Source organism: Melitaea cinxia, chromosome 11 (assembly GCF_905220565.1).
Source record: "Melitaea cinxia chromosome 11, ilMelCinx1.1, whole genome shotgun sequence".
NCBI lineage: Eukaryota > Metazoa > Arthropoda > Insecta > Lepidoptera > Nymphalidae > Melitaea > Melitaea cinxia.
The window spans coordinates 13,707,654-13,724,252 of NC_059404.1; the positions used below are offsets into that span (position 1 = coordinate 13,707,654).

A 16,599-nucleotide genomic window follows, 5' to 3' on the forward strand; every position below is an offset into this window, starting at 1 on the left:
TAAGACGTAGACATTTGTTAAGAACGGATTTTAAGAAATTCGACCCCTAAGGGGATAAAACGGGGGTTGGAAGTTTGTATGAAAGTCCTATGTTTTTGAAGTAAGAGACTTGAAATTTTAAATGTATGTTCCATAGATGGTGAGGAGGTGTCCAAATAATGTATCTTTAGCAATCAACTCCCTTTTGGGGTTAAAACTGAGGATGGTAGGTTGATTCACTCATCACGAAATCTCCGAAACTATAACACCTAAAAACTTGAAATTTGGCAGATAGGCTCCTTATAGATCGTAGACATCCGCTAAGAACGTATTTTACGAAATTCGACCCCTAAGGGGGTAAAACGGGGGTTGGAAGTTTGTATGAAAGTCCTATGTTTTTGAAGTAAGAGACTTGAAATTTTAAATGTATGTTCCATAGATGGTGAGGAGGTGTCCAAATAATGTATCTTTAGCAATCAACTCCCTTTTGGGGTTAAAACTGAGGATGGTAGGTTGATTCACTCATCACGAAATCTCCGAAACTATAACACCTAAAAACTTGAAATTTGGCAGATAGGCTCCTTATAGATCGTAGACATCCGCTAAGAACGTATTTTACGAAATTCGACCCCTAAGGGGGTAAAACGGGGGTTGGAAGTTTGTATGAAAGTCCTATGTTTTTGAAGTAAGAGACTTGAAATTTAAAATGTATTCTCTATAGATGGTGAGATGGTATCCAAATAATGTTTCTTTAGAAATCACCTCCCTTTTGGGGTTAAAACGGGGGATGGTAGGTTGACTCACTCATCACGAAATCTCCGAAACTGTAATAGTTACAAACTTTAAATTTGGCAGGTAGGTTCCTTATAGAGCGTAAACATCCGATAAGAACGAATTTTACGAAACTTGACCCCCTAAGAGGGTAAAACGGGGGGTGGAAATTTGTATGAAAGTACTATGTTTTTGAAGTAAGAGACTTGAAATTTAAAATGTATGATCTATAGATGGTGAGAAGGTGTCTAAATAATGTATCTTTAGAAATCAACTCCCTTTTGGGGTTAAAACGGGGGATGGTAGGTTGACTCACTCATCACGAAATCTCCGAAACTATAATAGCTACAAAACTTAAAATTTGGCAGGTAGGTTCCTTATAGGGCGTAGACATTTGCTAAGAACGGATTTTATGAAACTCGACCACTAAGGGGATAAAACGGGGTTGGAGTTTTGGAGTTTGTATGAAAGTCCTATGCTTTTGAAATAAGAGAATTTGAAATTTAAAATGTATGCTCTATAGATGGTGCGGAGGTGTCCTAATAATGCATCGTAATCTAGAAATATAAAGGTCACTAACTCACTCATCACAAGAACTCAAAAACATCATCATCAAGTTCATCCTGGATGGATGGACAAGGATGAAATTCGGCAGGGAGGTAGATTATAGTTAGTAGACATCCGCTAAGAACGGATTTTGCGATATTCTACCGCTAAGGGGGTTTAATTGGTGTTGATAGTTTGTATGAAACATATACACCAGGGTCGGTTTAAAGGAAAATAGCCGCGTTTGCATCTCTATGTGTTCAAGAAACATATTGATCACTTATAAGTAGTACAAAAAAAATATATTTTATACAATAACTAACCTTTAGATAATTTATTACTAGGATATTTTATTTATCCCTGTCGTCACGGAGTCACGGAGGAGCGTGCGTTACGCTATTCCGTGGCATATATTTACGTAGAACCATATTAAAAACTAAATTGCATGCAGTATATTTTAAACATATTTACACTACAATACTATATTATTACTATTATTTCATACCACAATTCTGATGAATTCAACGAACCATTTTGTTCGACGCGACGCGCGCTTCACGCGGACGTAGTCGCGGGTAACAGTTAGTGTATTATAAAACAAAGTCCCCAAAAATGTATGTGATCGATTCCCTCAAAATCTACTGAACGGATTTTCGTGCGGTTTCAGCAATGTAGAGAGGGTTTCAAGAGGAAGGTTTACGGAACGGTTAAGCCGATTTTGATGAGAGTTTCACTGAAAGTTTGCCGGGAAAACTTTGTGACACACTGATTTCAACGCGGGCGAAGCCGCGGGCACTGCTAGTAATAGTATATAATTAATATTATATAAATTGTCGCATAATTTTTATAATTACAATTTTATACATCTCAATATATAATTATTCTAAGAAAATAAGGAATATTTTTTGTGAAATGAATTTGTCAAGTTTTGTATTTCCTGTAAATAAATAAAGCAAACTTGTATGAAATTGGATTACTATTTGCCTTTCCATTTTTTGTTTATATTACTCTAGTTTTAAGGCCCAATTAGGTACGGTTAACATTAACTTAAAATAACAAGGATAATACGAAATAATTTTTTTTATTTCGTAAAGTGCATAATTATGTTTCCAAGCCTATTATTTCTTTGAATTATATTTTTTTACACTTTTTAAAGCCTAAAACCCATCACCCCTAAACTAGTAGGTTCAGTTGACATAAGCTTTTCAAAGTCTTCCACATCCATTTACACAAATATACACTGACACAAAATGATAGCACTATGTTGCATAAATAATACTTTGTTACAAAACATATGCCCGCACTCAACACCCACGCACACGCTCGCTCATACATGCACGCACACAAGCACGCATACACGTACTCTACTAAGTTAATTATTTGCAAAAAAATATTTGTATTATTTTACTATTGCTAGATTTTTGTTCCCAAAACTTACATTATTTACTACTGAAATTACTTTACTTCATATTCGTTCCCTTATGTGCCAAATGCGCCACTGCGCTAGTCGTCTGTTTGCTAAGTATATTTGCCATTTTCTTGCAGATGGACGTAGCCTGGGTGGGTCATTCGGTCGTTATAACAGCAGTTAGCATGGCATTAAAAAAATGGCTCACCATAGGCTATTGCCATAGGCTATATTTTGTATCAATTTTGTATCAATTACTAGTAAGCATTTACTTAATTTGCCATAATTATCGGGTAAAAATCTAATATTTATTCGTCTAGAGTTTACTGGAACCCTTTAAATGAGTTAGAAACGGCGTATAAAGTCAATCGATGGAACGACAACCTACCACTCATCATAAACTATGTAGTTAGTAAGTATGTAAATAACTTAGATAATTTGAAGAAATTTTGAACTAAAATAATAAAATTAAAATATTTGAAAAAGAAAAGAGGTCACTTATAGAGACATCTAAAACTTGATATACTTTTTTTTTTAAATCGCCGGATATTATACCAAACTTTTCATTTCAAAATCTAACATATAGTATAAATTGATGAAATGTATAATGAACTAGCTGTGCCCGCGACTTCGTCCGCGTTTAAAAAAAATATATTGTGAGTTCGCAGAGTTACAAAATAAAAATAAAATAAAATAAAAGTGGTCTAAGTTACTTCTTATTACATGAGCTATCTGCCAGTGAAAGTCCCGTCAAAATCAGCCCAGCCGTTTCAGAGATTAGCTGGAACAAACAGACAGACAGACAGACAAAAATTGTACAAAATCTGATTTTGGTATATGTAGCGTGTCCATCCATATGCATTTAGTAAAAAGCGGTTATTTTAATATTACAAACAGACACTCCAATTTTATTTGTTTGTATAGATAATATATAAAATTAACAAGCAGATCATAAATAGAAGTCTAAATAAACAACTAAACATTTTCGCTGGCATCAAATTAATGGAATTTTTCTAGGGTAAGATATTCACTTTGAACAAAATGCCAGAAATGTTTGTCATTTTCGTAATAAGTAATGCTCTTCTAATGATAAAAGCCACATTGAAGACAAGGGTCGAAGATATTTTAGCTGAGAGCGAATTTTGATCTATGTTTTGGCTTGTCTTTGTGAATATTCGCATCGTGCCTTAGAAAGCACTTATAGCCATTGGTCCCGTCTGGTGTTGTTAAACATGGTATGACTAAGTTCCAACTTTTCTTATACTTATAAAAAAAAATGTTTTCCAAGAAGTATAAAATTTGCAAACTTTTTCAATTTAGTTCAGGATACGAACGATAGATTGTTCCAGAGGTATAAATGGCTATTTACAACAAAGTCACTGAACTTTCTTGCTGAAACAAACTAAACACTTCAAGCGTCTGCTTCAATAACATCTATACAATGAGTACTATAAATTTACTTCAAATTAAATTTCACAAATAAAATATGAAAGCTAATAAATACGGTGAGATTTATTTTCTAGATCTTGTATCTAACGAGCGCAGCTGTTGGACACAAAACGCTAAGAAGGGTAAAAGCTTAGCACTTGGAATTTTATAAAACTTGAACATTGTTTTGCTCTTTTATCCTAAAATATTTTGTATCAAAATGATATCTTGTAAAAAAATAACACCTTTGACAAGAAAGTCTACATTTGATTGTTGTCTCTCATTATAATGATCTTATTAGAAATAAAAATAATATAACTTTAGATTTATGATATAATAAAAAACAATAGTAAATTTGATCTATTGATATAATTAATCTCAATTTTTCTGGACTTCATTTCGTATATTGTTTCTTTTCTTAATATTAGTTTTGTTTCAAGAGGACGCAGATGTTTTCGCCACATAAGATGTATAGTATAGTAAGATATATTTATAAGAGATATATTTTCCTGTTGTTACATCTGAGTAGATTTCTATTCATCTTTCTATTACACAAAATTAGATAGGTTTTTCAATATCTCTTAGAAATGGATGTTTGAATATCAAACAATTGCAGGTGTTGGTTTTTTCGATAAATAGCGACGTCTTGAAACGCAGAATTTCGTTTGAAAACAGACATACTGTGGTTGTTGGCATTCAAGCATGCAGACACAGCCAGATGAACATTTCGTTATGTTTGGTGGACAGTACCGAGGCGGTGCGGCTTCCGGGCAAGGTTCTACGCAGACTGGATGATCACAAGGTAAGTCTGAAATTTGTTTGTTATTTAACTTTTTTATTTTAAAAGTATATGAAAAGAACTTATGCAATTCGCTGAAAACTATCTAGTTTCATTAATTCCTACGTAATCATAAAACCCTTTACCTATGGAAATAATAAACAAATCCTAAAACATCACGATACTAACCTAGAATGGAAAGAATGTAAACGAGGATTAGCCGCGAATCATTTCCTCGTTACCAGCATACAAATTGAAGCAAACGAAAACAAATAAACACGATAATATAAGATTTGTAACGTGCCGTAAATATAATAAACACTTTTATCTGAGGCAGGCTTTCTGCTCGCGGCTTTGCCCGAGTGGATTACACGATTTTGGCTGTTCCCTTTTCTCTCGTTAAATTATAGCCTACGTGACTCAGTGATAACGTAGCAATCTCTTGGTGAAAGAATTTTTTGAAGTAAAACTTCTTTACGTACGATTGACTTGGGGAGTAAGTTAGTGAAATCGTGACGAGAGCGTTACAAAAAGTGTAATCGGGTGAGGCGAACGGAGCAAGAGAGAGAGTTGTGAGCACACATCTGCTTTCTTTTATAGCCAGTTACGTTTCGTATATCTAAGAGACAGTGCAGGCCTATTGTGCAGAAGTTTTACTTCACTCGTGTGGTCTAAAGGTCACTCGTTTTTTAAATCGGTCCGGTGTGCTTTTGGATTTGTTGTTTTTATTTATAGTGTGAAGCTAGCTTATAGCATGGTTATTAACATAATAAGAACAACATTCAAATATGCGTCGTTAGATTACACGTTGTTACAGAATGCGTTGAAGAAATAAAGATTCACTGCTCGTTCCCCGTAGGTGATAGCGTGATTATATGTAGCCTATATGTTGACCCGACTTCTTAATAACATTCGTGCTAAATTTGTAGTAAATCCATGCAGTACTTTTTGAGTTTATCCCGAACATACATACAGACAAAACAGACAAAAATTCTAAAAACTATATTTTTGGCTTCGGTATCGATTGTAGATCACACCCCAAGTATTCTTTGAAAAAAATTTTTTTTTAATATCACTAGTTTGGCAAACAAGCGTACGGCTAACCTGATGGTAAGAGATTACCGTAGCTTATAGACACCTGCAACGCCAGAAGCATCGCAAGCGCGTTGCCGACCCAATCCCAATCCCCCCCAGGAGCTCTGGTCACCTTACTCACCAACAGGAACACAATACTGCTTGCAAACAGTATTATTTAGATGTGATCTTCTGTAAGGTCGAGGTACTACCCCAGTCGGGCTGCTCCATATTTTGAGCAGGAATTTCCTGCTGTGCCCTACCTCAGTTGAATCTATCATTTAATGTACAGTTTCGACTTTCCTACCATTTTATTATATGTATAAATACATAGTTTGAGAAAAGCTAAATAATGATATCACGAATCTATTTAAAATACTTCCAAGGAGAAACGATTTATTTTTACGTATATTTAAACATCTCTCCCGCGAATCAATATTTAGTGCAATAAGAATATGATTTTATAAACAGTTTTATTCAGTGATGATGACGCTACCAAGATACATCTATACAAATAAATAAAGTTGATGTGTCTGTTTGTAATATTAAAATAACCGCTTTTTACTAAATACAAATGGATGTATACACGGTACATATAACAAACATTAAACAATATTTTTTACAATTTTTGTCTGTCTGTCTGTCTGTCTGCTTGTTCCGGCTAATCTCGGAAACGGCTGGACCGATATTGATGCGACTTTCACTGGTAGATAAGTGATGTAATAAGGAGTAACTTCGACTACTTTTATTTTAGAAATTTATATATTTTATAATTCTGCGAACTGAACAATAACTTTTTTGTTAAATTCCACGCAGACGAAGTCGCGAGCAAAGCTAGTTTATTTATATAACATCATACATGTTTGCGCAGTGATAAACTTACTGACGCACTAACGGTCGCGTATTTGACCCTCACTAATGACACTAATGACAATAATGATATATCATTTTGGTTGTACATATGTTTCTTTTGATACTTAATTTGTATTTAAATAAAAAGCAAAACATCTATAACAATTTTTTTTCAGTTCAGCCTATTGCAGTCCACACCAAACATCCCGGTATTCCCGTTTTTATGCTGTTTGAGCGCCGCGCTAAACTCGTTGACTTTGATATAGCTTTATTAGCTTTATTTTTACGCTTTAATGTCTAGTTAATTGTCGTACAACATTAGTGAAGCAGATTTTTTCAAAATTTATATCTTACAAAATTCATCCATGAACATGTTACAAAAAAAGGCGGGTTGTTGGCAATAATAATTTTATATTTAAATAGTTACTTACCATCAGACACTGGTGATACATTTTCATCCCACGGCTCCCAGCCAACTTGACCAGAAGTTTGAGCGATAGTAAGAAGTAAAAGAAAACTGACCAATTTAGAATTCATAATTAAAATTAATGGAAATTGTGTTCAACTCTGAAACATCAATATATATTTTGACATATTGTTATTTACGTTAAAGTAAGTTTTTAATAACTTTATGATTTTTTCTGAAAGTGATAAGAACTTCTTAGTAATTTTCTTCTGGGTAATCTATACAAATAAATAAAATTGGAGTGTCTGTTTGTAATTTGAAAATAACTGCTTTTTACTAAATACATATGGATGTATACACGGTACATATACCAAAATAACATTTATTCGTATTAAAATTTTTGTCTGTCTGTCTAAGAAGGCTGGACAGATTTTATTGGGGCTTTTACTGACAGATAGCTTTTTTTTTTTGTTATCGCAGGGGAACTCATTTACGGGTGATATCCAGGACGCCCGGGTAGGCAATCCTAGACCGTATGTCGGCTTCAGCACTTGGGGGTGCAGTACCGACCAAACCCCTGCGGGAGCCTTCAGCCGCTTTAATTGGAGGGTCCCGGATCTGCAGGCAACAGGATCCCTCCAGCGACCGGCTAGCCTCGGCGAAAAGGCCAGACTTCTCCTCCATGGGGACTATCCCGCTCACCTCTGAATAATCCCAACGACGCTATGTCTAGCAGGACCGGGTTCCCATCCCGGCCCGACACGAGCACAGGGGCGTTACTGGAGGCGCATTAAGTAGCGCCTCCTACGCACCCCCGTTCGTCGCCTGCGGAAGGAGGCCTCGTCGGTGGCCTCCTCTCTCATCCGCTCGTCGTTCTCCTTCTGGGACATTACTATCTCGCAGTAGGAGACCATCGCCGTCCAGGACTTGTCGTCGCCGAGCATCGCGGTGATGACGCTAGGCAGTGACAAGTCCCCTCCGAGAACTGTCGTCAGATCGCGACGCAGTGCCGCCCATCTCGGGCACACCTCGAGGGTGTGCTGGGCAGAGTCCACCGCCGCGCCACCATCGTGACATCCAGTCGTCGGCTCCTTTTGGACCGTCCGACACAAGTATTCACCAAAGCAGCCGTGCCCGGTGAGAACCTGCGTCAGACGGAAGGTGAGAGGTTTGCGCTTGCGGCGCATCCACCGCTCAAGGACCGGGCGCAAGGCAGCCGTTACGCGTATGCCATACGGCTGCTCCGCCAGGTCCTCCCCCCACCTCCGCATTAATGCTTCTTGCCCCATCCGGCGCACCCGTAGGATCCCGTCCAACGTGGGGTTCTCACCGAGAGCCCTCCTACCCGAGATGTATGAGTATGTCTCGGCAAGAACCTCCGCCACGAGCTCCCACAGGGGGTCGCCGGCTAGAGCAGTAGCTGCAGCCCACGATACCATACGGTACCCCCGGATCACCCTCACCGCGATGATCCTCTGTGCCGACCGCAGTGCGGCCTTATTCCTCGCAGTTAGGCGATCCGCCCAAACCGGGGCACCATACGTCGCCATACTCCGGCAGACTCCAGAATATAGCTACCTGCAGGAAGCGCTGGGTCCTCCGAGGTTCGGGAGGAGTCTGCCCAATGCACTCGCCACCTTCACGACCTTCGGTCCCACCATAGCGAAGTGTGGGCCGAAGGTCCACCCTCCGTCAAGGATGAGCCCCAAATACTTCATTTGGGAGCTCATCCTGACCCTCCCTTCTCCGATCTGCAGGGTAGCTCCCAGTGGGGGTCCCTTGCGTCCGGTCCCGCGGAAGAGGAGGGCTTCGGTCTTGTCAATTCTGACACGAAGCCCCAAACTCTCTGATGACTCGGCTGATCACGAGGTCGAGTCCGACCTCAGCCAGCCGCGCCGCCTGCTTGTAGTCTCGGCCCCGGGAGTAAACGAGGGTGTCATCCGCGTAGCAGATGACACCCATCCCGGGGAGGAGACGGCCTCGCAGGACCCAGTCGTACCCGATGTCCCACAGGATCGGGCCCAGCACCGATCCCTGCGGGACACCGCAGCCGACCCGCCACCACTCCACGTACTGGCAGATAGCTGATGTAATAAGGAGTAACTTAGGTTACTTTTATTTTAGAAATTCTTTTTTTTATAACTGCGAACTGAACAATATTTTTTTTTAATTCCACGCAAACGAAGTCGCGGGCACTGCTAGTCAATAAATATTTGAGCAAACAACTTATGAGTGATCAAAAATTGTTAATGTGACTTTATAAAAATTTTGCATAATATTTGTAGGAAATAAGAAGTAATTATACGTAGTGATTCGAGTTATGAGAAGTGATTTAATTTAACTATTAGTAGAAATCTAAATTATTCCGAAAAAAGATATAGATTTAATAAAATCGGCCAAGCTTGGAATTATAAAATCATCGTATCCTTATATCACGAATTTTTACATTAACGGGAGAAAACTTTACTTCCCCAAGGTTCGTGCTGTCCATAATTTATAGGGTAGCCTTTACGAAGGTATGAGACAGATAAATTACTTCGCACTAATTATACCGTACCTCTTTATTACTTCGCTTTTTAACAAAATCTTTCAATTTTCAAATTACACTCAAAGTATACATTTTGACCGTTACATAGATTGAATTTTTTTTTATATTACATGAACGTGTACATAAGTGTATGGAACCAGCTGCCACCTACGGTATTTCCGAACCGATACGACCTAGGGACCTTCAAAAGAAGAGCATAATATTCCTATTTGAAAGAACGGCAACGCGTCTGCTAATCCTTTGATGTAGCGGGTGTCTGTGGATGTTGTTTTCACTTACCCCTCTCCTATAAAAAAAAAGTATGGCATACTCTTCTTAAATCCTCTGTATATTAGTTCCTTATTAAAAATAACAAGTAAAGTATTGTTTAAAATTAGCAAAAAATGAACATATTAACACGAAGGTTACTTCTATCCACGTTCTTAATATCCCTAACATGAGAGGTAATAAGATTTCCGTACAAGGTTACTAGCGTAAACGTGGGCGTTTGCTAAATAAGCTCATAACTACACAAACTCATACCAGTGAGCAACAATGTAGAATAAATATGAACGAAATATCATCATTTTTTTTTTTCTTTTTATACAATGATAGGCTTGCGTTTGACCACTATTTCACCTGATGATAAGTGAAAATGCGGTCTAAGATGGAGCACGCTTACCTAGAAGTAACCTATTCACTCGCGACTTAAAGATCCCCAGGTTATAGTTTTCCGGAAACACAGACGCTGGTAGAGAGTTCCACTCTTTCGCCGTACGCATCAAGAATGTACTAGCGAATCGCTTAGTGCGTATAAGGGCAATGTCAACCATATAAGGGTGGCGTAACGCAGAGCGTCTGGTTGTACGATGATGGAAGGGGGAGGGGGGAATCAGGTTATGGAGTTCCTGCGCACACTCTCCGAAGTGTATCCGATAAAAAACCGACAGGCCGGCCACCCTCCATCGATGATGCAAGCTTTGCAGCTTTGCAGCGACCAGTGCATTATCACCGATGAGCCCTGGCTCGTCTCTCAATCGACTCGAGAAGCTCCAGTTGGTACTTAGCTGAGCCATTCTAAAGATGAGAACAGTACTCCATGCATGATCGAACTTGCGCTTGATATAAATTTAGAAGCTGTTCCGGAGTGTAGTACTGTCTCACCTTCTAGAGGACGCCCAGTTTTCTGCCAGCTGTTTGAGCCTTTGTCTCTATGTATGAGCCGAAATTGAAGGTGGATGACAAAGTAATGCCAAGAAGCTCTAGGCGGCCGGTTATGGGCACGGGCACACCTTGGAAAAAGGGAGTCAGATGGAAAGGACTCCGCTTTGCCGAAAAAAGACACGCCTGGGTCTTAGAGGCGTTGAACTTGACCAGGTTTGCGTCACCCCAATCGGAGACAGCTTTAAGGGACAAGTTCAGACGCTGAATCATAGCTTCCCTCGGCAATTGGATCTCAGAACCACTCGCTCGTGCGTCGGACACGTAACGCTCGACAACGGTGCTGTCATCTGCATACCCAAAGGTTCCGGGTTTGAGCAGATCGTTGATGAGCAGCAAGAATAGCGTTGCCGAGAGTACAGACCACTGAGGAACCCCGGCATTGATGGCCAAACGATTGGAATCGCAACCGTCTATGACTACGCGGATCGGTCGATCAGGAAGTCAGATATCCAAACACAGAGAGAAGCGGGTAGGCCGTATGAAGGAAGTTTGTTAATAAGGCCGTCATACCAGACCCTGTCAAATGCCTTCGAGATATCAAGCGAGACCGCAATGGCTTCCCCGTGTTTCTCGATAGCCTCACTCCAAATGTGTGTGGCATACGCCAGAAGATCACCCGTGGACTGATTACGGCGAAAACCGAACTGTCGGTCGCTAAGGAGATCGGTTTTCTCAAGGTGTACCAGGAGCCGGTTATTCAGTATACGATCCATACTCTTACAGAGTATGGACGTTATGGAAATAGGTCTGTAATTGACAGGGTCAGCTCGACTGCCCTTTTTGGGCACAGGCTGTACGTTAGCTTGCTTCCAGGCTTTCGGCACTTGTCCTGTCGCTAGAGAGAGACGAAATAGACGTGTCAGGATTGGAGACAACTCAGGCGCACAAGTTTTGAGTACTATGGCAGGTATTCCGTCAGGACCACTAGCTTTATTCACGTCCAGATTGCGCAGGGTTTTAAGGACCTCTTTTTGACGGATTCGGACATAGACGTCTCGCATCGAATCTAAGAAGTTGGAGGTGTGGCGCTGCCTAAATCAAGACGCGAGGATTCCACAAATAGATTTGCAAACAAGTTTGCCTTCTCCTCAGCGGTGTGGGCTAGTGATCCATCGGGTTTTATCAGTGGAGGTAGTGAGGGGCGACAGAAGTTCGATTCGACTGATTTTGCTAGGGACCAAAAGGCTTTACTACCAGGTGGGTATGACGCAAGTCTAGTCCCAATTCTGCCAATGTGGTCAAATCGAGCTTTCCGCAGAGTCTTCTTGCAGGACTTAGCGGCTCTGTTATAGGCTTTCTTCCTCTGACCCACGTCTGTTGTCTTCTGGTTACGAGCGTCGACCCAGGCCGAGTAAGCAGTGTTCTTTTCTGCTTCAGCACGAGAACAGTCAGAATTAAACCAGGGTCGAGCTGCCACGGATGCTGATGCGTCAGTGAATGGAATGTAATACTCCATTCCCTGACGCAGAACATCGGCCACAGCATTCGCACAAGATGAGGGATCATCAGAGGAGAAGCAAATCTATCGCCATAGTCACGATGCAAAGAAAGAACGCATCTCATCCCAGTTTGCTGACTTGTATCGCCATATTCTTCGAGTGCCCTTGGGGCAGGGTAAGGGCGGTGAATGGACGGATACGGACTTCACCAGACAGTGGTCGGAGCTGCCTAAAGGCGATGAGACCGAAACCGGATAGCGGTCAGGATCTGTTGTCAGCAAAAGGTCCAAACAGTTGGCAGTATGCGAGTCAACATCGGGTACCTAGTTGCTTTCCGGACCAGCTAGGTGAGATTGAGCGCTAAAGCGAGATTGCGAATCTCTCTACCAGCGTGGTCAGTGTGCTTGTATGGGAATAACCACTCTTGGTGGTGGGCGTTAAAGTCCCACAGCATTACCAATTGAGCAGTAGGATACCGGTGCTGAGCCGCATCAGCCACCTCAGTAAGGTGTTGAATAAGCTTGTTTGTCTCCAGATCTCCGCTGTGCAAACGGTAAACACAGACATAAAGAATTTTCTCCACTCCTGTGTCCACCAAAACCCATAAGTTAGAGAAGCTGGGATCTTCAAGATTACGAAGATGCCGGCAGCATATGTCGTCGCGGGCATATAAGCAAACAACCGCGTGTGGTTTAAAATTGTGCTTCAAGGTATAACCCGGGTAACACAAGTATGCTGTGTCGGACGGGCTGCCGATCTGCGTCTCCGAGAGGAACAGTAGGGCCGGTTTCTCAGTCTCAAGATGGTGGTGGACTGCAACGAGATTGGAGTGCAAACCTCGAATGTTATAGAGGTGCACTGAGAGTGAGAGGGAGTGCAACCGCTGTGCTGTCTTGTTTTTACTGTTACTCTTATTCATAATGGCGAGTGAAGGAAGCTGAGAAGAAGGCAGTGAAACGAGGCTCCACACTACTAACCCTCAGACTCTCACCGAATCACTGCGATGGAAAAGGGGATTGGACTGGAGACTACGGGGACGCCCGAGCCCCCCCGGAGATGTCCACCGGGCCCTCTCTTCCGGTCGCCAACCGGCACGATGGCGCATCCCGGGATTTTTCGACAGTTGGCGGGGCAGCCTTTCGTGTGTGGCTGGCACATTAATTGGGCCCCCAACTACCTGCGGTCGGCCAGCGGTGCACCCTGCCTCGGATCCCGCTACCCTCCTGAACCATTCACCACAGCGCAGCGGCACCGGTGCTAGTCAGACTGGCCAATTCGCGCGGAGCAACTTTTTCGACCCAACTTCTAAGTCGGCTACACCGATCAACGTACAAAAACACGAAACCGCTTGACGGTACGACTTTGTTCAGTGGGTGGTCGCGAGCCATCGGCCAGAGCCTACCACCAGTATGTCATCTGATTAGCACCACCCAGGGACCACGTGTACGGTTTCACAACGGGATATACACCTACGGACGAGGGCGACTCAGTCCCCATTTTTAGACAGATAAGTACTTAATAAAGATTATCAATACCCTGAAACAGAAAATTTTATTTTCTAGTTATAGTTTGTAGCGTAAAGTAACTTTATGTAACATTATGTTTCCATCACTGCATAGTTTTTATGGGGGGGAGGGGTTACAAACAATAGCAGCTAACACAAAGAATTCAAGCGCTATCGTACACGGAAAAGTCCATAAATATTCAGCATTTCAAGAATGATAATCTAGCAATGTTTTACTGTGTTGATATTGGACGTCATGTTTTTTATAAAAACATTTTCATTACAAATGGTATGGAAACATTTACAGACCACAATGGAGTGACATAGAACGCTATTACAGGAAATATACCTAAATAAAACCCATGACACTAAACCGCCTCGCGAGCCTCGCCTCCCGTCGCCAAACAAGGCTAAACAAATAGGAAACGAAGTGCAAACGCATAAACACCATTAGTCCATGGCGTAGCACTTTCATTAAACATCCTCTGGAAATATACAACAACAGTCTCAAAAAAACTGCTTAATAATATTGTTTTCACCGTCCACAACTTAGAAAATAGCAAACAAAACTGAAATGTCAGAAAGAAATCGAACAGATAGAATTTAGTTAGCGAAGTTACTCGCGAATAGCTGAGCTTGCGAATAAATGTCTGACAAATCTTTACATGTACACGAACATTCGGGTTTTCGTATGTGCGAGTGACCCCGGTAAGAGTTGCTTTGATTGACAATCAAATAATTTATAATAAAGATTTACAGTTGCTTTAAAATGCGTACTTTCATGAAGTTTGATTTGATTTTATTTATTATTCGATTATTTTTATATGCAACTGCAGAAAACGTTTAGACTACGACTACTACTACTTTTTAAGCGACTTCCAAAAAAGGAGGGTCATTCTAAATTCGATTGAATTTATTTTTTATGTACCTTAGAACTTTTTACTGGCTGGACCGATTTCGATGAATTTTTTAATCAAAGGTATTACGTGTCATGTGGTCCCATTTAAATTTAATTTAGATCCAACAAGTACTTTTTGAGTTATATCTACTTATGCGCATTTACTTGTCTATTTTTTTTACTCTTTACAGGGTTTACTTTTTTACTTACTTTAATCGAAAGCTAATACTCGTCATGTAGCCTTATTTATTGGATCGAGATTTTATAACGACTTTTTAAGTAATTTTTGATAACGCGTATATTTACTTGACAATTTTTTCGTATCTCTACGATGTATTGAGGTTGGTTTTTTATCGTTTGCAAGCAGACACAATTGTTACGCTCGTATCGTATTTCAAGATTTTCATTTCAATGAAATGTTCTTTTAAATTTTTATAATTGGAAGAAAGGTGAAGACAACCTAGACTTGTTTGGAATTTTTGTAAAAGGTAACATAATGTGTTAAATTTTTTACAAAGAATATTTAATAAGATTCTATGTGTATATAAATAAGATTTATAAGCACCTGAGCCCAATTTTATTTTCATATTAGTGACCACTTAAATCCATTGATGTTGTCATTAATTTCATGATAGATTATTATTTTCATCATCATCATCCGTCCACTGTTGGACATAGGCCTCTACAAGTTCGTGCCGAAAAATGGCGTAAACTCATGTGTTTTGCCCATAGTCTGGGCAGGCGGGATAGTGACCGCAGGCTGGCTTTGACGCATCGAAGACGCTGCTGCCCGTCTTCAGCCTGTGTATTTCAAAACCAGCAGTTGGATGGCTATCCCGCCATCGGTCGTCTTTTTAAGTTCCAAGGTGGTAGTAGAATTGTATTATCCCTTAGTCGCCTTTTACGAACACGACGGGGTGGCTATACTACCATAGCCACACAGCACATTTTTGTTTTAAAGTTAGTTTTACCTGTATTTTTATACGTCCTCTACATACTGTACCGACTGATTGCAATGTAACTTCATGCAATACGCTACTGCTATACATGGTATTTTTTAAAGCCAAGACAGTCGTTTTTGCTTCGTTAAGCTCTACTATACGAAATATGTATGTATATGAAAGATTTCAAAGATTTATCTCTAAAACTAAAAATTTTAGGCAAAACTTATACCTGCTACCGTCTACTATCGATTTGCATATTCTCTTCACTGAGAAATGTTGACTCAAATTGTTATTTCCTCGTATCTAAACAATATGTAGGTAGTATTAACATTTAATTTTCAATTGATGGACTATTAAAACTACATATAAGTATATTCGAGCAGATTAAATGGCAAATCAAGCATTGACAGTATGTGCTCGGCGCTGTGAAAATGGTATGTCGAAATGCATGGCTCAACATAGTTTCTAGGATGCCAGTCCGTTTGCAAGCCATTTAATTTTCTTACAAGCACTTTGACTGTAGCTCGAGTTAGTATACGTATTGATTACATTTGTATTATGGATTATATGTGTATAAATGTAATTACATGTAATTAAAAGTGCGTGTCAGCAATATATCTAGTTTTTTTTTTGTGGACATTATCTTAATTTCTATTAGTATAAAACACATTCTATACTTATTTTAGATTCTCTTTATAAGTAATTAGTGTTAAGTATAAAAAGATAATTTATAGCTATAGTAATAACCAAATCTTAGTAACATTATTTACCAAGTCGTTATTACCTCAAAGCTTATAGCAAACCGCTGTAATGAAACGAAA

The 16,599-nt window shown here is 40.0% G+C and overlaps 1 long non-coding RNA gene across 1 annotated transcript; it reads right to left on the bottom strand.

The window, feature by feature from the left end:
- Positions 1-4,451: 4,451 nt before the first annotated feature.
- On the bottom strand, positions 4,452-7,354 carry LOC123657549. Its single transcript, XR_006743724.1, has 2 exons — positions 7,268-7,354; positions 4,452-4,940 (listed from the first exon to the last, which is right to left on the bottom strand). It is a non-coding gene; the product is annotated as an uncharacterized LOC123657549 (long non-coding RNA).
- Between the last annotated feature and the right edge of the window lie 9,245 nt (positions 7,355-16,599).